The sequence below is a fragment of the Phodopus roborovskii genome, unplaced genomic scaffold (genome assembly GCF_943737965.1).
Source record: "Phodopus roborovskii unplaced genomic scaffold, PHOROB, whole genome shotgun sequence".
Taxonomy (NCBI): domain Eukaryota; kingdom Metazoa; phylum Chordata; class Mammalia; order Rodentia; family Cricetidae; genus Phodopus; species Phodopus roborovskii.
In genome coordinates this window covers 5059927-5082482 of record NW_026126576.1, presented here as the reverse complement: position 1 = coordinate 5082482, position 22556 = coordinate 5059927, and the positions used below count along the sequence as shown (strand labels likewise).

At 43.6% G+C, this 22556-nt stretch overlaps 1 protein-coding gene and 1 long non-coding RNA gene across 3 annotated transcripts in view; one reads left to right on the top strand and one right to left on the bottom strand.

Moving 5' to 3' along the window:
• The window catches only part of Pdzrn3 (PDZ domain containing ring finger 3), a 224289-nt gene that overhangs the window by 169793 nt on the left and 31940 nt on the right, over window positions 1-22556 (top strand).
• Window positions 4927-7984, bottom strand: LOC127236056 (uncharacterized). Of its 2 annotated transcripts, none has more exons than XR_007835752.1 (3): window positions 7709-7984; window positions 6359-6494; window positions 4927-5056 (listed from the first exon to the last, which is right to left on the bottom strand). It is a non-coding gene; the product is annotated as an uncharacterized LOC127236056 (long non-coding RNA). The 2 variants fall into 2 exon arrangements; XR_007835753.1 differs by having other exon boundaries at window positions 6359-6466.

Sequence of the window (22556 nt, the reverse complement as noted above, 5' to 3'; positions counted from 1 at the left end):
AACATCTCATGGTACTGGCCATTCATGCCTGGTCCTGCTGGCTGGCTAGCTCTTCACAGAACACTTGTTGATTGGGATCATTTTGTGAGGACATTGTGTTTCTTGGGCTGTTTTCCTTACCAGACCCAACCCTTTCCCAACAAGAAGGTAGACTGTAAGGCCTGTTGCATACATCAGCATTCCTAATGGACAGGCAAGGTCTTACCTGCCTTAAGGGTAAGCAGTCCAAATTCTGATCTCATTGCTGCCAGGTGCATGCTGAGTATTATTGGGCACTTTGCTTTGACTCCTTCTACCACGGTTCCCACTGGAGTTGAACAGGAATGGCTGGGTGAAGTGCTGAGGGTTACTGGTTCATTCTCTCATTAATAACAAAGAAAGTGTGCTCAAACTTAGATATCCTTCTTGGGCAGTTATGGTCCACAAACCAAATCTAGCATATAGCCCATCTTGGTAGGGTCTGCAAAAAGTGCATGTATTCTATGTTTAATGGTTTTGTTATGAATATACAAGACAGTGTAATAGTCTTGATTTTGCTTCTTGTCCCACTAGAGATATTTTCTCTTTGGCCTGCCCTTGTGGGAGAAGGTTATTGACCCCTAACTAGAGGGTGCTAGAATGGTTTTCTATCCTTCAAGATTGTCATTATTTTTGTTTGTTTGTTTGTTTGTTTCATTGGCCACAAGCAGAATATGTTCCAAGAACTCTCTGGCAGGCTTTTGTTCTTTGATGAGTCCTCCACTACAACTCCAGAACAGGTGGTCACCCTGCATTAAGGTAGAGAAACCCGATTCCCATAATGCTATGAGGTCATCCTACCCTTCTGCAAATTGTTCCATAGATTGGGCTGAGTCATCTCAGAATACTTCCCTGCCCTACCCAAATGCCCACACCACAGCCCACATGATGCCCTTGTAGGAACTCAGACTTGTTCTTCCCACATGCTTTGTGGGGTCTCTTGGGGCTGAGGATCTCTCCAGGCATTTAGGGGAATTCATTCCCAGGAATTTACAGTTCAGCTGGGGAAAATAGAGACACCCATGGCAGGAAAGAGGTCCAGGCACCATCACAATGTTTTATGGCCATCCAAAGACCACACATCTCACAAGGGTGACCTCATAGCTCAAGTACATCAGGAAATGTGTTCCTTCTGTTGAAGCTGGGGGCATTCAGAGATCTTTTCTGTCGTTTTTCAGGGGCATAACAGGTATATTCTCCCCATTGCTAGCCTTTATTGCATCCTTGTCCAGCAGTCTCTTCGTGGTTCACTAAGAGACAAATGCTCATCTGCCTGCATGACTTATGAAGGCAGCTACAGTATATACTCATCAGTCTGGTTGCCTCTCATATTGCCCAACCACCTTGTAGGCATTTTCAAGAGCTTCAAGCATAGTCTCCAGCAACCAGAGTATTCCAAGAGATTCCTAGATGTCCAGGCAAATGTCCTGGAGACAGCAGCCCCTCAATCAACATGGGGAGGGGAAAACACCTTTTCATTGTTGAGAATGAGATGTGAGAGCCTGAGCTGATATTCTAAATAGACAGAACTTGTCAGAAATAAAACCACACTCACAGTTGCTCTTGCATGCCTTCAAGTCATCTCCCTTGTGTTTGCTGATAACTTTGAGGATGTATTCTCCTCAGCTAAAATGGCATGCTGTCTTTCCATTCTTGCTTTTCAAACAATGTCTGCCTCTCATCAAGCCCAGAGGCAACTGCTAAGTGTGGTTTAGGCAAGCTGTTTTGCCTGGTTGAGGGTAACTAGAAGTCTCTAAACTGTTTCCTCAGAGCAGCATGACTCTAAATCCCTGGCCAAGACTAGAGTACAGGATTTATAGGAATAATCCTTCTACTCAAGGCAAATAAGGTGTGTTTTCCAAGCTTTAGGCCTTAACTTTCTTATGGAAGCAAACTCCATTGTCCATGTTGAATATTGTTTATTGATTCAATTGTCAACCAACCCAGAAAAGCTACCCTGCAGAGTTCAGATCTTGTTCTGTATTTGATACTGAATTTGTTTGTTGTGTATTTACTGAGTACCCTCAGGAAACAGTTGGGTAGATAGAGCTGAGCGAGGCATGGGATGTGGTCCTAGAACAGTTCCAAGCTAGGAAGAGGCAAGTGATGCAGACATAGGCTAGAGGAAGAGGAGAATGATGCAGGCATGGCACGCAGGTCCTCCTGGGCATTGCACTAGAGGTGCCTGTAAGATGGTGCTGTGACAAGGGAGGGGCATACAAATGGATGTGAAGTTGGGTGCTCCAAGCAGGGAGTGCAGTTCCTAACCCAGTTAAATGCTACCAGACACCAGTGTGCTTGTCCCCAGCAGATGAAGGAAAGGAGGACAAATAGAAGGGTGTGGCCCTTTGTTGGAGAGTGTGCAGTTGATGCTATGATGAACTTGTCAGGTGGATGTCGTGTGCACATTTGCATGTATAACAAATACTCTAACCGTGGTGTGTAGTAAGAACTGAAAGATGAAGGAGATTGGAGCCATGAAGAAGATGAGTTAGCAAGTGTGATCTGAAAGGAAGTTGAAAGTAATCTGAGGAAGGGCCAAGGCAGTAAGATCAACCCAAGTAGCTGGGAGCTTTGGGGGAGGACAGTTCTGTCCTATCACTCACTGATACAACTGTTCTGCATGGCATTTTTCTGCCTCATTGCCCCTGTCATCCCACATCCATTTTTACTGTCTTCCAGAAAGTCCATAGGGAAGCCTGTGTCAAGAGTGTGATGAGACCTGCATTGCTTATACACCAAAGAATATAAGAAGGTCCCATTTCAGGTATCAGACAAGATAACACAGTTTGTGTGTGGCAAACAATGTGTTCACTTTAGAGAGCTTACTCAGGGACATGCACGTAATTTCACATCCATACCTGCTATCTTAGGGTTTTTATTGCTGTGATAAAACACAATGACCAAAAGCAACCTGAGGAGGAAAGGGTATAGCTCATCTTCTAGCTTGGAGTCCATCATCCAGGGAAATCAAGGTAGGATTTTTGAGGAAAGCTACTATTGGCTTTCTCTTCCTTTCTTCTAGCTCTCAGGACCATCAGCCTAGGGGTGGCACTGCCCACAGTAGGCTAGGTCCTCTCACATCAATCATCAATCAAGGAAATCCACCACAGGCTTGCCTACAGGCCAGGTGGGGGTGGGGTGAGGACATTTTCTCAGTTGAAGTCTTCCCAAGTAAGTCTGGCTTGTGTCAGGCTGACATAAGAACTAGCCAGCACAATCCTCAATGAACTGGATGTTCAGAGACCAATTACTTACCGCTGATACTCCCCGGGCCCCTTCTTTGCCCTTTTTTTTTCAGTTTCCACAAAGGCAGAAAGAGATGCGTGTGGGATGGTACAGGTTGAGCAAAGTGCCTTGTGCTCTGGTAGCTTGTTTGGGTTTTCAGACAACACAGTTACTGACTTGGGAAAACACAATGGACAGCTTCTCCAGACAATGCGTGTCATTGTGCAACATGCCGTTTTTCATTTTTACCTTCCACTCTCTAACAGTGTGTATCCTCAAACTGCCACTGAGATCCGTGTGGCTCAGCACTTTAGTGTGTTTCATCACCATCACATAGGTGAACCTTTCTCAAAGGCTATGATTCTTACAGGCACAGATAGAACAAGATTTTGAAAATGAGATTTGCATTATTATGCATGCTGGACAACTGTTCAGAATAAAGGACAAGTGTTCACTTTGTTGGTCTTGTTTGAGACTATGGGTACAGGAAAGTTTTACACTGTTAATTCTATGAGATATTTTAATGTCGAGAATGGAAACCCAACTGAGTTTTGGCCTGGTGTCTTCACTGTCCCACTGTCAGTCAAGGAGGTGTGTGACATCCAGCTTATTGAGGTATTCTGCTGAGAAGGGTTTTCAAATTGTGGCCAGGGCACCCACTCAGGCTCTGGTTGCTTGTTTCTTAGTAGCTACAAGGTCAAAAACATGTGCCTGAAAAGTATGTTTTCCCTCTCCGACTGGCATTCTGTTAGTAGTACACCACCCAGTGGCATTTCATAGCATCCATATGATGCTTGTCAGAGGTATTGGGTACAGCAGTAACTGTGACAATCATCAGAGAACTTTGGTAAAATGGTGCCCTTCCACTTTAAAATTTATGTCATAGAATGTAAGTCAATTCTTTCTATTATGCTTTTTAGATTAATACACTATGGGTTTGTTACTATTTTAGTATGTAAAGACAGAGAGGGGAGGGACATGGTCCTCTCACCTTCTACCCTGTTGGAAACTGTTGTTTGCCACTGTATACACCAGGCTAGCTGACTATGAGCTTCTAGAGAACCTCCTGTCTCACCAGAAGAGCTCTGGGAGTCCAGTTGTGTGCTTCCACACCCTCGACATAAATTCTGGGTCTCTGCCTTGGGTCCTCATGCTTTCAGAGCAACTCACTGGGCTTTCTCCTCACCCAGTAACTGCTGGTTTTAAACGAATTAATGAACATATAAGTTTGAAGTTTTTGGTTGCTTGCATTCTGATAAATATTGATAGTTACCTCAATAATATCTTCATAATTTCTCACATTTTTTGAGACAGTGTGTCTTGTTGTATACCCCAGGCTGATCTGACACTTGTGGCAGTCCTCCTGCCTTGGCGCTAGGTTTACAAGTGAACACCTACAACTTGCTTCAACATTTTAAAGCTTAGGAAAGGCTCCTAAGACCAACTCTTTCAGCTTGGGATTATAACTTGAAAAATTCATAACAAGACATAGATGTTCTCTAACAATCCACTTGGGTTCATGTCAATGTTTATTTGTGGTTGTTTTGAAAGTAAATAACAGAACAACTGTGAAGCCAAGGGCCGTGTAACTTTCGAAGAGTCAGCCATGACTGCAAACCTTCCCTTCCCATGGACACCTGGCAGTGGGCTCTCAGTTTGTGATCGTGCTCGCCGCCCGCTTGCACTGGCATTCATGGCTTTGTGGAGCCACCAGGTGATCTTCTATCTAATTCATCCAGCTAGCTGGCCTGGGTTTCCTTGGCTCCCAGGGTTGGAGATGGTAAGCCTGCCTCAGGGAGCTTAAAGCCTCCTGTAAAGAGACAATGAACAAGTGGCCATCTGTAAACAGGATCATCACTGATTCCCATGTGCTGGGAAATGGCTTGTGGGTAAAGTACTTGCCACACAAGTATGAGGACCGGAATTTAGATTGAGCATCCATGCAAAAGCTAGATGTGGTTGTGTATTAATTACTGTAACCCCCGGTGCTTGGAGTAGGAGCAGGTACACAAAGACAGGAGGATCACTAGAGCTTGCTAGGCAGCCAACACAGTCAAAACAGCAAACTCCAGGTTCAGTGCAAGAGGCCCTATCTTAACAATTAAGATATGAAGTGATAGAGGAGGGTACTGGATATCCACCTCTGACATCTACATGTGCACGTTCGGGCATGCATACACAGAGAGAGAGAGAGAGAGAGAGAGAGAGAGAGAGAGAGAGAGAGCGAGCAGAGGCTGTCTTCTGTCTGGTTTGCATGCATGTACACACACACACACACACACACACACACACACACACACACACACACACACACACGGAGCAATGGTGGTTATCATCCTGAGGAAAGGAGTATGGAAAGGTCACACAGTGATGAGCACACTGGGAAGCAGATGCCTGTAGGAGATGCCTGCAGGTGACCTAGCACAGGCTGTCCTCAAAAGATTCCTGTGGACTGAGATGGGATAAAAAGATTGATAAGAAATGGGAGGGTAGAGCAGTTTTGAATGAGGGCCATTGTCCATGAGGAAGATTGTAGTTGGTCTGGAGTGTGCTGAGAAGCAGAGCCAGGGAAAGAGGAGAGTACTAACTAATCAATAGGTAAGGACGAAATTTTGCCAGGACCTTCTGGGTCCCTGGAGGAAATGCTGTGCTTTCATCCAAATACAATTAGAAGTCACTGGAGGGTTTTTACGCAAGTGTGGTTAGCAGACTCAATGATGGTCTGGAGGGACAGGATAAGAGTACAGATAAGTACGACCTCTGCTCTGTGTCTTGAGGAGCTTATGTAAGACATCTAGTTAGCATGGCCACAAATAGAAAGGAGGAGACTGAGGCTCTACAAACTGATGAGACCCTTCCCAAAATCCTTAACAGTCTACAATCAAGGCTCTTGCCCAAACCCACCTTCCCCAATTCAATCTGCCTGTTTCAGCTGAGGCAGAAACAACAGATAAGGACCCAAAATAGAAGTGGCCATCTTCCCCTCCAACCATCAGAGCTGTGTGCTGGCCCAGACATGGGGCAGCACCTTTTTTTGTGTCTGAGAAATGAGACCCTATCTACCTGCTGGCCACCAACCTAAGTAGGAGTTAACTGGCACAAGTTTATTCACTTTTCAGGTGTGTCTCAGCTCCCAGAAAAAGGACGCATTATTCTTGCACTCCCATGACACCTCTTGACAGGGGATGTGGGAGTCTTTCTCAGACAGTTCACCTTTTATCTAAAGAAGGAGGTAGGTGGTGATGGCTCTGGAAACAGTTACGGGAATTCTCAGCATTGCCATTTTGGGTGAGGAAGAAACACCAATGTGTTGCATTCAGACAGTAGGGCAAGCAGGGTGTTTTGGTTTTAGTTTATTTTTTTTTTTTAAGTACTTTTAAAAGCTATGAAACTTGTCCAGTGGGACAGGGACTGAATGAAGAAGAAACATTGTCTTAAGCCAGAACCTCCCCTGCTGTCCATGCTCACCCTCTATTTTTTACTATTGCCTCCTCCTGCTTCCTTGACACTCAGCATGAGGCACAGCTACAGAAGCCTGGCAGCTGTGGGATACCAGAGCATAGGTGGTAGCAGCCGGTGACAATTGTCTCTGAAGTGCCATCTCTGCATTATCTGTGACATCTGCATCACTGAGGAGATGGCACAAGGCTGCTGCTTATGTTGCTTCCAGGTCACTTTGACAAATAAGTTTCTGCCTTCGGGACTGGCAGGGTATGTTGGTAATAATATCTGCTTGCTCGCCTGTAGGGCAGCCTCTCTCCTTACTCCTCCTAGCTACTTTGCATACTCACAGATCTAGATTGCAATTTAAATTTGTATATTTTATTCATAGGTGGAACATTTTTCCCCTACAACTTTGTACACTGCTAAACATTATTGGAATATTATTCAAAACATGTCCTTTCCATAAAATCTGTTTATGTGCCATCATTATCTGCAGCAGTAAGTACATTTTATATCATCAGAAATTTTATGATATATTTAAAAATGAATTTCTACTTAGCTGAAATGCATTAGGGATTATCCTAAGCGACCCTGCTGGAAAAAAAAAATGTAGTCATGTTTATTTGTAACTGCCAGAAAATGGCTTGCAAAATTGTTAGTGTCTTTTTATTATTCCATACCACTGGAGCACTTGCTTGTTAATTAGAGAAATTTCAACTGTCATAGTTGGCAATTATAGCTTCTGTATCATTGTCTGTTATGAATAGTCAATGAGAGCTGATTAATATGCATGAGCAGCAGTATATATAGCGTGTGCATTGGACCACAATCCAGCTGCCAGAGTCACTCGGAGGAGGGAGCAGGGTGTGTGCGTATGTATGTGTGTGTCTGCTTCTCTGTGTGTGCGCGCGTGCGTGCATGCTGCTAGGGAAGGGAAGAAAGCGTGGAGGAAGCAGAGAGTTGTTTTGCAGCCTCAGAGAGCCATGCCTGTGTGGGGCTTTGCAGCTGCCTGACTCACCTGAGGCTCTCAGAGAGCCCTTCAATGCCTGCATGCTGAGGGAGCGGCTTCCCAGGCGCTGGCGGTCCTGAAGGCTTTCTTTGACATTCCTCCAAACATGGGATGCAGCTTGTGCAGCGCGCAGAAGCAAGAGGAGCAGTACAAATTACTCTATGAAGTTTGCCAGGTAACGCATGGCAGGTTACTCTGCAATACTCCACCTGGCAGCATCCCTCCCAGGACAGGATCAGGAATTTCTGTGTGTGTTCTGTGTCCTGCCTAAGACAGCCTTATCCACTTCTCTGGAGCTGTTCTCTTAACTCCCTTAAGAAATGTGCTTCCTAGCAGCTTTCCGGTGCTTGGTTTTGTGAGTCTAAATAGCTGTTGATAGTCTTGCAGTGCGTTTGAAGCGTCGTGTCACAAAGCTCCATGACAACTAAGTGCTCTACAGAGCACCGACAGGAAGGGTCAAAGAGTGGTCACGCATCCTTTGAACAAGTTGGGGAAGATGGGGGCAATGATGGATGCTCTGCAGTTTCTGTGTGTTTACAAACAGTGTTAAGGTACTGCTTGCAGCAGAGCAAAGTCCTCTGTTGAGTCCTCCTTTCAGCAGCTTCTTGTAACGGGACATGTGGTTCACGTTTATGCCCCACACTTGCCCCGTCCATGTGTCTCTCTGTACAAACGTTAGCAACTTCTGAAGCAAGTGACTTGGTGTTACAGACTGTCACCCACAGCAGGTGACTTGTTGTGGCTTCTACATCAGAACATGAAATTTCAGTTGAGATGGAAGGGGATATTTTCAGTACAACCCAGCTAGCTTATCTTCATCTGTGTTAAGTGCTTTCCTTTTAAGTATTCAGCCCCGTCTTGAATGAGGTTTGACACGGTTCTTGGTAACCTAACTTGGCAGTTCAAAGATTTTCCTCCTTAATCATTCTGACTCCTTTAAAAAAAATAGTAATTTCAGTAAACAGAAAATCGCAGTTCTGTAATTTTTTAATCAGCATGGTAAAATAACATTACAGCAAGAAGAGTGGGTGTGTGTTTCTTGGTTTATAAAATAAATGGCAAATTAATAACATTTTTTTTAAGAGCCAGAATTGATTTTAAAGGGGATTTGTTAGTTGTGTGTCATTTTTGCATGAACCACCAGAGGGCGGGTGCTCCTAGCAAGACAGCTGAGTGTGCTGGCTGCCTGTGTGAACAAAACCTAATGATAGCATGATGACCCTGGGCCAATAAAAGGTGTGTCTGTCTGTCAGCTTCCTGAAGTGAGACATATAAAGTCAATGTAAACATTCTAGGGTCTGGAACTGTCCCACCTGCTAAAGAGGTTACTTAAGTCTTAGAAATAAACCTGGCTTCCAACTCCATGCTCAGGACTTATGGGACACACATCCTGTTCCCAGCAGTCTAGGGATGTGTGGGAGGTCTTGGGCAACAATGCTGTCATTGCTGATGATCTGGCTCCATCCCTCATATCATCATGTGGTATGACCTCACCCTCGGTTTGCCTGACGGTGTGGGGGCTCTCTTTAGAAGTGAGCTGAGAAGAGTGTGGGATACCATCAGCTAAGCAAGGGGCGCTGTTAGACTTGACAACTGCAAAAGGAGTAAGCAAAATAGTAGCTTGCAAAAAACTCCGTGCTTGGTTTGCTTTTTATGATCAGCACCAAAATTATCATTTAGCTTCCATTCAGGTGAGTTTCATATACATTTGTAATAGTGGCACCTTCCAAAATTCAACTCTATGATATCTATAGCAAATCTTATCATGCCAACTTATTGTTTCATTCAACTATATTATGTGTGCTCTTAAGCCCCAACTACAGCCTCAAAAGAAGGAATCTGGACTCAGTTTGGTTTTTACTGGGTGAATTTTTGTGGGGCTATTTCGGTCTGAAACATCATTCAGTGAGTTGCTGATAAATGACTTCCATCTGAAATACATGTTGTCAGCAGTTTAGGGAGCCATGCAGATTTATTTTTAGGGAGCCTAAACTACTTCTCAGACCAACTACCCTGTGTCGGCTAAGTAAAATCCCTCCTTCCTCCTATTCTATGGGAATCCTGAACCATCGAATAGAGGAATTCACAAAACACTTGCAGGAATTAATAATTGCATCCTCACCCTTATTATGCAAAACCTTATTAGAACAGTGAAATTAAGGTTTCCATAAATTACAGTTCCAGAAAGTCCAGTGTGTCTGGCTTCAATAAGCCTTCATAACAGCAGCACAAAGAGGATCAAATATTCTAGGGCTCTGGCTTGATCCTTTCCTCATCCAGAGATAATTCAAAGAGATGCTCTTCATTAGGGCCATTGGCAGGCTGCCTACAATTTCTTTGGGGGGCTGCTGTGAGCTTAATGGTGTAGAACAATGGCTTTGCCTCTAGTTGCACACATACCTTGTTGTACCTTTAATCACATTATAAAAACAACAACTCACCAACTTGCCTGCTTGTTAAAGGGTAACACAAAGAATCCAGACATGTCAGTAGTTGGCACAGTATATTTGAGGATATGCTGAGATCTTGGGGAACACTTGAATACTTCTAAGGAGACAAGGCAAGCCTCCTCCTGCCCTGGGGCTTGTCAAATAGGTTGAGTGTGGCAGTTCCTTGGGCTTTTATCACTGCAATATTCTAGAAGGGACTTCAGCATAGAATCTGTGTCTTCTGGAAATGTGACATTTAAGTTAGCAGCTGAAAACATTAGCCTATCTGATAACTTTGACCCCTAAGTGAAGTGAAAGAAAAAGAACAGAAAAGGAAGATATTTGAAGGCAGTCAGGGATACAATCTTCTCAGGGAAACTGGATAACACAGAGAGTCTTATATTCAGCCTATTGGTCCTGAGGCTGGAGGTGGAAGCCAGATGAGGATGAGTGCTAAGTTATGGATGGGAAGAAAGGAAATTAGGCACGGCAAGGTCTATGACTGTTAGCTGGACACCTGTGATTCCAGGGCAGGGTAGGCACCAGCTGTGCTAGCAGAAGTAGTATGGCAGTCTGGGTATTTATTTTGAAGGGCTTCTCTTGGAGATTTGGGGAAGGAATACAACAGCTCAGAGGCAGTGTTTCTCCTCAAGGCCCTTGGGAATTTTGTGCAGTGGTAGCAGTCTTTGATATTTGGATGAGACAAGGAATTAATTCTGATAGGGAATTTTGATTCCAACTAGATTGTAACTACCCCACTTCACTAATATCTGCATGCATGCCAGTTTTTAAAATGACAAGGAAAACACATTTGCAAGCATCTCCATTACCTAGAGCATGCATAGCAGGTATTGGTAATATGCTAAATGCCAATCATCTGTTTTCCCATCATATCCACACAGCAGCTAAAAGAGAGGTGATATTATTATCCCCAATCAAAGATGAAGCAATTGACATGAAAATGAATTATAAGTGGGGTTGGGTGCCACATCCACACCACAATTTCCAGGTCTGAGAACTTTCTTTGTACAAATCATTTTGAGCAATATTATAGAGAGACTCAACTGGGATGAAGTATTCCCGCCTGGGCTAAAGAGTCTGGTTAGTACGGTTTCTGCTGGGCAAGCAGGAGGATATGAGTTCCATCCCCCACACAGGCAGGGCTGTGCTTGCTCGTAATCTCAGAGCTGAGAATTGCAGAGACAGGAAGAGCCCACAAGCCCAGATTCCAGTGATAAATACTGGCTCAGAAAACAAAGTTGATGGCTCCGAAGAAATGATGCTACAGGTTGACTTCTGATCTACATATACACAGGGACACACATTCACACAGACACTCATGCACATACAAAGGAGAGGGAGAAGGAGAGAGTTGAGATTGCTTTTGCCTTTGTGTGGCTGAAGAGGTGGTATTATCAAACAGATCCCCTTGCAGCTTGCCATTTCATGGAAAGACACTCTGTGAAGCCATGAGGAAGCTGTAAAGTAGACAAAGAGAAATAATCTCAAAAGTAGCAGGAAGTCCCCCCCCCAACTTTCCAGAAATTTCCCAGAATGAATGATCCCGAAGTTACAGTTGTGCCTTCTGCTGTAGAGTTGCTAGGTTTTAAAAATCATATGCTTTGCCCAGAACACAACAGCCATCCTTGTTTGTGACCCTTTCCCTACCAACCCATTACCTAGTAGGCTAGGAGAGCCCAGATTTCTCTGGTAAATACAAATTAGAATCAGCAAGTTTATGAGGCAGGCTGGAAACTTGACTGCACACAATCCTGTTTTCATATTTAATTAGCTGCGTGCAATACTCAATTAGATGAGTTTACTGCTGTAGAGCCACTGTGAGTCTGCTGTGAATCAGCCGGGCCGTGGGATGATTAAGTATGGACAGAGTCAGTGGCAGTTAATTGGATGAACATAAACTTGACCTCCACACAGCAGTGCTGAACCAGGCCAATATCTCCTGCAAATGAGTGTGTTTGCTTAAGCAGCCTGTCAATGCTAAAAAGCACTGTTTTTGATGCTGTTTTCCCTTCTGAATTCATTTTGGGTGAAACAGGTTTGAAAACAGAAAGCTTACCCAGGCTTAGCAGCAGGCCTGTCACTCTAGCCACTGGGGAAGACAGAGGTAAGAGGATGACGCGTTTGGGACTACTTGGGCTACAGCTTGAGTTCAAGTCTAGCCTGCATAACTTAGTGAGACCCCTTTTGGAAAAGCAAAGGGTTTTTTTTTTTTTTTTTTTAATTAGCTTATCCTTCTACCTAAGTAAATTGAGACCCCTGTAAGCATGGAACTGTTTATGGCCACAAGAGTCACTATGTTATTTTCTCATTGGTAAACATGAGTCATAAATTGCTTTAATGTTAAGAAATGAAAACAGAAGGGACTGTGGTCGAACTAGGACCTGCATCCCTGCATGGAGCCTTCCCACCATGCTCTACCCACTGCCGTATCCCTATATATAGCCTTCCTACCATGCCTTGCCTATTACTCTATCTCCACATGAAACCTTTGCCCCATGCCCTGCCCACTGCTGAATCCCCCCCCCCCAATATGTCCTGTCTATTACTATATCTCTGTATAGCGGGTTTCTACTCTGTAGTGTTAGTGTATCCCTACTCTGAGAATTCCCACCATGCCATACAATACCGCTATGACCCTATAAAACACACCACTGTGCTTCCAAGCCCGTTGGTGTCCTGATATTGAACATTCCTACAACATTGATGTATTCTCACAGAGTGTGCCCGCTGTGGCCTGCCCACTGCCATCTCCCCCATTTCTCACTGCTTCATTCCTATGTTATCATATTAATGCTGCTTTTCCCATTACACTGGGAATTCAGGAAGTCTCGTTATTCTCCAGATAATTTCACTTGGGAATAAGAAGAAAAGAAATAGGTATAGTAGATAGGCATCTAGAAAGGGAATGAGGAACTGAACACAATGGCTGTGAATGGACCCAGGCAATGAGAATGGAATATGGAGGGGGCTGTATAGCATATGTTATTTTGTTCACTCAGCCTTAGGGCTCAACCAACCAACCAAGCAACCATGTGCCAAGGGTCTTCCCACTCTATGCCCAGTGACTCCCTGAAGCCATTATAATGGGAACTGATTAATGGTGCCCTTCAGAACTGCATGTCCCTGGGTTCCTTATAATATCTCCATAAGCTTCCTGCCATATTCACCTGCCCTGGTCTTCCCCTTCAGTACCTATATCTACCTTCTTCCCTCCTCTTAAGACTACAGTGGCCTTTCCCTTCAAAGACCTTCTCTGACCAAGAAAGTCTTCTCCCTATCTCATTCATCTCTATACAGTTTCCTTCTAGCACTTCCTATAAATTTCTTATCACCTGCCCCACCTAAGAAAAATGTTAACCCCCTGAGGTGTTTTTGCATTATTCTCTGAGATGGGTTTTAGCGATGACAAATGAGCCCATGTCCCTATACAAAGCTACATATTCCCATGAGGCAGGTGTTATAGGGCTACAGGGGAAACAGTCCTTTGTTGGGGTCCCGGTCACCCACCCACTTGCCATGGCAGGTAAGAAGAAGAAACATATAAAAGTGAAAATGCATGCTTAATAAATGAGTTCGATTGCACTCATTAATAAGGCAGGAAGGGTCATGGTTAAATGGCAGGGATGGGGGGGGGGATACAGAAAAGAATGCCCTCAGCTGTTCTAATAATGGAATGCCTGTGTTCTTTGGCCACTGTGGGGTCAAGTAGGAAAACAGCTTGGGTCTCTAAGCCTAGAGAACTGACTTCTAACAGAAGAACCTTCATTTATGTGACAGGTGTCACAATGTTGGTGAAATGTAGTCAGGCTGAGCTGTTGACCGTCAAGTGCTGCCCTGACAAATGTCAGGAGTGAATTTGTCCTACTCAGAATGACCCACTTTTCCTCAAGCCACCAAGGGCACACTGAGTTATGAGTCCATTGGTAAACTCAGAGAAAGTCTCTTTGCCCTCTCTGGTCACCTGCCTAGCACAGAAATATTTTTCAAATGCATATGATTATACACATCAGTTTGTGATAAAAGAATAAGCTGAAGTAGTGCAGAAATGTGCAGCTGTTTTGCACACTACCCTTGATTTAAGAGTAAAAATGAAAGACAGTTTATCTGACCATGGGAGACTCTATGTGTCTTCTTTTGTCACTAATTATCTCAGTTCTCAGTTAAGCTGAAAATCCTAGAAGAAACTGGACTAATGCTTTGTGGCTGGTTTGTGGAAGTCCTTGTCAGATGCGTAGGCAGCACAGAAGTCACATTGCAGACACTTAGCTGCAGACGAAAAGCATAACCATCTGTTGACTTTAAAAAGTTATTTTGCTTGGGAACCTGTTGTTTTTCAGCATTTCACTCACACTTAACTAACTTATCCATAAGGCATCATATCCCCAAGTCCATGCAACAATAACATTTCTTAAGTAAACTGCCTAATAATGTCCCATTCACACATGTAAAATAGGATACTATACTCTTGTTTGTAAAAGTTAATTTACTTAATCTGTTGCCCCTCAGAGCCACCATTTGCTTTCTTCACAGCACCCATTCTGCAGCAGCGTCCTCACTCTTACTAAGTCCACACTTCTCATGCTTGTACAGAGACTCCCCTCCCAACAATAATTAGGACAGTAGCGCAATTAGTTTCCATCGATGTGAATGGTGATGGGGAGACTTCTGCAAGAACGGAGTATTTTTAAGAGAGATGCTGCTACTCCTGTGAACCTTCATTTTCAGAAATCTGGGAAGGAGTGATGTTTGGGTAGGGGCATCCTTCCAGGGATGAGCTATACAGCTATGACCATAATGAAGAGACAAAATAGCTGACCCCACTTCCAGGGGAGAAAGTTCAGGATACATTCTCACTAGGTCTTCCAATTAAGCATCATTGACTGGGCTGGGGAGTAGCTTAGGGCAGAGAACTTCCCTAGCATGTGTGCAGCCCAAGGTTCCATTCCCAGTACCACAAAAAGAAAAACAAAACCACTGACAAATTTTTATTAGTTACCTTTCCCCTTCCTGTGATCCAATATCTCATCAAAACCATCTAAGGAAGAAGAGCTTGTTTGGGCTCACAGTTTTTGGGGTACAGTCCATCATGGTAGGAAAACATGGCAGCTAGAGCAGCTGGCACACGTCTACAGCCAAGAACATCTACAGCCAAGAATCAAAACGATGTGAATGTTGGCATCCAGCTTTCTTTGTTCTTCTCATGTAGTCTAGGACCCAAGCCTGTGGGGTGGTGCCACCTGCATATCCAGGAAGGGGCTTTGCTGCTTAGTTAGGCCTCCTGGGAACACCCTCATACACACTCTCAGAGGTGTGTTTCCATGGTGATCCAAAATCTGTCGTCAAGTTAACAATATACATATAGGATGGAAAGCATTGAAGATAGAATATTTATTACCTACACCAGGCCTCCTTTATCCATACTGGGAAGATACACCTACAAATGGCCTTGTCATATAGCTCAGTGAAACTAGATTGAGTTCTATGATGACTATATTGTCATCTACAACCAACCTTGTCCCCCTCTGCCAAAGTCATTCACATCATCACCAAAAGAAAAGTGTATATAGTCAAGCAAGAGATTCCAGCAGGCCACACATGAGTTCAGTACAGTAAATGTTATTTTATTAGTTTTTTAATTCTTTATTGGGTCTGACTTATAAATTCTACTTTGCCATAGATATGGTCATATGTGGAAAAATATACAGTGTGTCTAATTTGGTGCCATTCAGTGGTTTCAAGTATCTGGTAGGGGGTCTCAAAATAAATCTCCTGTGGATTGGGAAGCAGGGGGCAGTCTACAACTGCCAGTCTCTTGAGTTTCACTAATGCTTTGTTGTTTTCTATTATCATGGGAGACATTGTTGCTTATGCTTAACTTCATTCCTGCCAACACTTGGTGTCGTTGGACTTAGTTTTTCAAGTGACTACAGAGAGATAGATCTCATAATTACTATGTCACTTCAGCATGATTTTTAATGAGGTTCCAGATTTTATGTCTTATGTGTATTCTCTAATTTTGAGTTTCCCATTTTTTTCTCTTGGCTTTCAGGATTTTTAGAAGTACAGCCTGTGTACCAACTCATTAAATCAAAGTCTTGGGAAGTCTCTTCCATACTTGCAGAGGTCTGTGCGTCTTTCTGACATATTTCAGGGAACCAAATACATCTTTTTTATTGTGGTTTGCATTTTTTGTCTGTTAAGACGTGTGTGTTTTCTACCTCAAAGCCATAAAGATAGCATCCTTTATTCTCTTCCATGCATATTTTATAAGTTTATGTACAGATTTACATCAGTCTTGTCTTTCTCTGGTTTTGTGTGTGTGTGTGTGAGAGAGAGAGAGAGAGAGAGAGAGAGAGACAGAGAGAGACAGAGAGAGACAGAGAGAGAGAGAGAGATAGTGTTGGGGTCCAACTTCATTGTCTTCATACATGAATTTTCTAGTAGCCCTTCAATAAAAATCTGACTCTTTACCAATGAAGAGGAAATGTCAGTTTCTCCATGTATTTGAACCTGTTCCTGGCTTTTCCATTCTGTCCTGTTGATCAATGCAATTCAGTGGCTATTACATGGCACTGTAGTTATGCAGTAATTCTTGATAGCTGGGACAAGTCCTTCCTCAAGGCCACTTTATTTGCTTATCTGAACATGTGATGCTCAACTTGTCAATCAAGCTGGCAGTGTGTTGCTAGTGTTTTTCTCAAGGTGTAGTGAGTTCAAATAGGTATCCTAGTATCATTCTTTGTATACCTATTACCTTGGATGTCTTTGCATTTACTCAATATTTAATATAAGTAATGATCCAAGAACATATTTAAATGTCTTCCTACCCCAAATTCTGAAGAGATCTAAATCATAAATAGAAATAGAGATGATATCAGCTGGCTATAAAGATCGTTTAAAAATAATAAAATGTGCTTCCAAGGTGGCTCAAAAGGTAAAGCACTTGCCTTGATGATCTGAGTTCATCAAGGTCCAGAAACCACATAATGGTGGAGTAAAAGAACTAACTACACAACTTGTTGGCTGCCCTTCGACGTGTCCTATATGTGAACCCCTCCCTCCACTGCCACACACAGGATTCACACACACAATAAAAAAAAAGTGTAAAAGCTGTTTTTGAAAAGTTATAAAATGTTGAATACAGACCACCTGTAATCCCGGTGCTCAGGGACTGGAGCAATGGAGTTTAGAAACAAAGGCTCCCTACAGCACTCTGGCTAGCTAGATATCCGAATTGCTGAGCTCTGGTTTAGAGAAAGACTCTGCCCCTGCAGAGTAGAGTGTGATCAAGGTGTTTGTTATCCTCTAGTCTCCACACTCATGCAAGCACACATGCATGTATATAAATGTTTAATCTGATGATATAGCTCAATGGTAAAGGGCATGCATGAGACCCTAAGTTCATATCCCCAGTGTTATAAAAGAAAGAGAAAGGGGGAGGGAGAGAGAGGTATAAAATGCTACTTTAATTTTTCTTAATATGAAGTGATCAGCAGTCAGATTTCTCTTCCATGCTGTAGCATTTGTTGCAAAAGAAAGAAGGCATCTGTCAGACTCCAGTTAGAACTCATCTTTTTATACACACTTCCCCTGAACTTTGCACGCTTCTAGCTAAAGAAATAAGAAGGACCAAACATGTCTCTTTTGTGAAAAGAAACACATGACCTGAATAGCACAGCAAGATTTCCTATGCACAGCCTCCTACCAATGGGAGCAGAGTTAATTTGAGAGACATCTGGGGGAATCACAGTTTTTCTCCTAGCGTGTTAAGCAGTTTACCCTGACAGACACGCTCCTGTTTTGCCATACGTGGCAATCATTTATTCCCCCCACCCACCCACAGTGCCAAGGCATATTACATTAGAAGTGGCATGCATCTTAATAAAAGGAAACTCTGAAGATTACAAGCCAATTTTGCTTTATCAAGCAGCTGTTTTCTATTTGGGGCGTCACAGAAAAGTAGAGGGAAGTTACTCACCTTTGTAGCAATATTTTCACCAACAGGAGGTAAAAAGGTATGTCAACATTCCTCAGCCATCATCACCGTACTATCGCAAGTCTGCATTGCATTCCTTCTTACCTAGTTATGAAATGATTGTCGGCCATATCTTAGATACTAGCTACCATGTTCTCCATATATAGGCCATAGCCATGTGTTGCTTGGAGTAGCCTTTTAACAAAGGATGTCTTCTGGTTTCCCTGAACCCATTTTTTTTCTTTCTCTCCCGGGGAAGTTTGTACATTTAACATTTGTAATGTGGGGCCCAGTATTTAAAGTCTGTGTTGTGCATGGTGTCTGTCTCACTTCTTCCCAGCTATGTAAACTAAAATATCTCACTGAAGGGTCTGGGACCCAAGGGGAAGTATCTATTCCCCAGGATGAAAGGTGGGAGGAAATCACCAATGAGAGATGAGCACAAGAAGTTGAGCCTCTTCCCAACCAGCTGAGGGCTTCAGAACCAACCTGACTTCCTGTCTAACCATAGTTAAGGAAACCTGAAGAAGGTTCAGTGCTGTAATTTCTATCCTTGGGGACCCACCACAATTGTCATCTTCATGACACACTACCGTGAAGAATGACAGTTGTATACGTACTTTATGACAGGACTCTCATGTCATTCTCACAGTACCCTCCAAGTTCAGACACTCCTGTTATCCCCATTTTAAAGATGAGACAGCTGGGGCCACAGAATGGTTCATTTGCTGGGGGTCACCCAACAAAGGGGTAACAGAGACAGGATCATGACACAGGACTGTCTGAGTCAGTGACAGGTGGGACATGGGTTCCTCCAGTACACATAAATAGATCTCTCCTACCTGGCATCATACCATATGATGGAGAGGACAGTCCTATCACTGGGTGGCTTGCATTCTAGAGAGGGATGAGGTCGGAGGGAAGATGGTATGCTGGTATAAATGCCTTGGCTTTGTGTGGTTCTTCTACAGCTGCCTCAAGGCATGAGCACAGGAAACAGGGCTTTTGGCAGTTTTGCAGGTGAAGTAGGGTGTTGGGGTGATGCTGTACTCCCATGTGAAGTCTGGATGTTGTTGAAGAAGGAACGGTATTCTACTGCATATTGTCCAACTCTAGAATCACCAGGTTGTCTCAAAGAACTCTGCTGAAGGCCTACAGCATTCTCCAAACCACAGCTGAGGGAGATGCTGGGAGCCCTGGTGTTGTGAGCTCCATATGGAGGTACCCTTTCACTCTGTCTCTTCTTTGCTAGGAGATTCAGGGTCATCTTGTGGCTCTGTCTTTTAGTAGTTGTGGAAAGGTGCCTGGATGCACCTTACAGTCTCCCTTCAAAGCCTAAGGGAAAGCTCCTGTACTTTGGTATTGGGAGTGTCCAAGTCTGTGCTCTCTGGGGGACTTGAAGACATGGGGTAGCTCTGAATGGGCAACATGTCAGATAAGTAGTCAAGGCTCTGGGAACCAAAAGAGAAAGCAGGATTACGAGAGCGAGGGCAGCCAGGCTTCCAAAACTGGGGGTTACAGGTATCCACAGAAACATGTAGAACGATGGATGTGCATCTAGAAAGGCCAACTTTCTTGGACATCATTGGATACCACTGGTGCTAAATCATTTCTTTGGAAGAAACAATGGAGAATGTGCTTTAAGGGAAATCCATAAGGGCAAGATTTCTTTGAAATGCACATTTTACTAGGAGAAAATTTTCTGATTTCAGCATTTCAAGTTACTAGGTAGAGACAGTCACTGAGCATAATGTCAAACTTGCAAGTCATCATCTTCACAGTGATTTCCACCCAGAGGGGTAGAGGCATTCATCAAGTTCTCCCAGAGTAGTGAACAACAATAGCTAGAAAAACAAAAGAGCCTGAGACCGAGGCATTGTGGCTGGAAACATGGGGCTGCCAGCCTGGCCAAGGCTCCAGGACAGGAGAAGCTTATAGGGTTCAAGGGTTTTCTCATATATACATTTCACAGGCTGGCTACAATTCAGAAAAGGCTTTGTTTCCTAGGACAATCTCACATTAAACTTGTACCACTCCAGTTAGCACATCTGCAAAAATTTAGGAAAGTAGACAGCACTGTATGACCACAGTGTATATTTAAATGAAAGAATGTTTGGGGAAAGCAATAAAAATATTAAACACATCCCCATCATGCTAAAGAACTAATATAGGGGAAATGGGCCTTGCAGTCACAAACCTAACATGCATATTTACTTAGAGCTGCACATCCACATAAATCAAAGATGCCCTGAGTCATACAGTCTATTGCAATGCCCAAGACAAGGACATGGCCAGAAATTTCCTTCCTGTGAATTTAAGCCATGATACCATGCTTGGCCATCTGTGAGGCTGGATGATAAGAGGTCAGAGTCAAGCTTAGAGAGCTTTATACTGTTGATTTCAAAGTCTGCTAAGAAGAGATTTAGAGGGAAAAAAAATACCAGACCCAAACAAAAGCAGGGGGAAATTTACTGTTGCCTAAAGCAACTAGAGCAATATGTGCATCCTCCCATGGCTATCTCCGCAGTTCCCTGAGATGGGAATCCAGGTTTTTGCCGCTAGCAATCTCATTGCTTTGCTCAAAGCCACACAGCACTCAGCTGAAATGGAGCTAAGAGTCTGCCTCCACCCAGCTGGCTACCCTGGCCCTCTATACTGAATCATTAGCCCATCCTCCCTTCTACCCTCAGATAGCTATACTCTGTAAACAGTTAGTTACATTTCTTTTTCCAACCTCAGCCTCCAAGTTCTATACCCACTCCCCCATCTCCTCTCTCTCTCTCTCTGGAAAACCCCTCCATTTCCTAGCATTCTAATTGCATTATCAAGTGTTTTGTTTGGTTCATTAACTTCTTCCCAGATGATTTCCTCCTGGTAGATTTCTAGCAAATTCTACCATTGTCTAATAAATCATCTTAGAAAATGCTGCAGATTTTTCTCTCTTGGAGAGACTGTATCCACAAGGCTAATTCCTACATCCCCATAAACACTAGTATTCTGCCTCCTTTCAAAGTAGCAGTCCTTTGGGGTTCAGGATTAAAACAATTCAACAGAAAATTCTAGGTTGCTGGATAGAGCCAGGCTAACCCCTGAGGTTATCCCAGTGAGAACTCCACTGGAGCATTCCCAAGGTTATTTTATCATCTCAGCAGACCATCAGGCAGAGACACAGCTCAGCTGGTATAATACTTACCTAGCATGCACAAAACCCTGGGTTTCATCCTCTGTGCTAAATAAATCAGGTGTGGTGGCACATGCCTGTAATCCCAGCCCTTAGGACCTGGAGTCAGGAGGATCAGTGTTCAAGGCCAGCCTTAGCTACATAATCAATTGGAGGCCACCCTGAGCTAAATGAGACCCTCTTCCAATGACCTCAGTTAAGACACTTTTCTCTATGATTGTTCCTGAACCTGATAGTCAGGGGTTATCCCAGAGGACCCAAACCAGATACAGTGTCACCACATAACCAAAATAGAGACAAGAAAATGAAATCAAGAGGATTGGACTGAGTATCCATTGGATGGGAAAGGACGGGTCCATATCCTGCTTCCAGGATGTAGCAGGGTGGTTAGGGAAAGAGGTGGGGAATTGTGCCTAAGAAGATGGCTAATGCTGAGGCAGCCTGTGTGAGGTTAACTGGAAACAGTGTATGAGGCCTTGGGTGCCTGGCTAACAAGGCTCCTGACATTACATCATGGCTGGGGGGGGGGGTGTGGCTCAGTGGTTAAAGTGCTTTCTACGCAAGTACCAGGACCAGAGTTCAGATCCTACCTAAAAAGTAGGTCAGAGGGTCATGTGTCTGTAATCCAAGCCCTGGGTTTGCCAAGGTGCTTTGATCCTTAGTGTTCTCACTGGCCAGCCAGCCTAGCTGAATTCAATTAGAAACCCTATCTCAGAAAAAGTTGGAAAATGATTGAGGTCAACCATTGACACTCTCCATGCCACTCCCAGCTCTTTCTCTCTCTTTCACACACACACACACACACACACACACACACACACACACACACAGAATCACTATTCAAAGCAACTCTTCAACTTTCATTTGGGCCCAGGTTTCTTTCTATGGCCTTGTAGTACTATGTTGTGAACTGTAAGGATAGTTCCTAGCATTTAACTACCCAGCACACACCTCATGGGCCTTCTGGTGCTTTTGAGGCAGTTTGCACTCTCCACTGAAGACTTTATTTTTTTTTTTTTTTCTGTCTCATTCAACAAACATCTGTATCCATGATGCTCTCTGCTGTTAAAATATGGAATTACTTTGCCATTCTCATTTTCAGGATCTAATCACAAAAAACAAGAATCAATTATTATAATGTGACCATTCTTTAAAGCCTTCAGCAACTACAAAGTTGAGAAGGCGAGTCATTTTATTTCCTACTTTACAGGTGATAAATACCCAAGAATGCCACCATCATTCTTCTTGTTC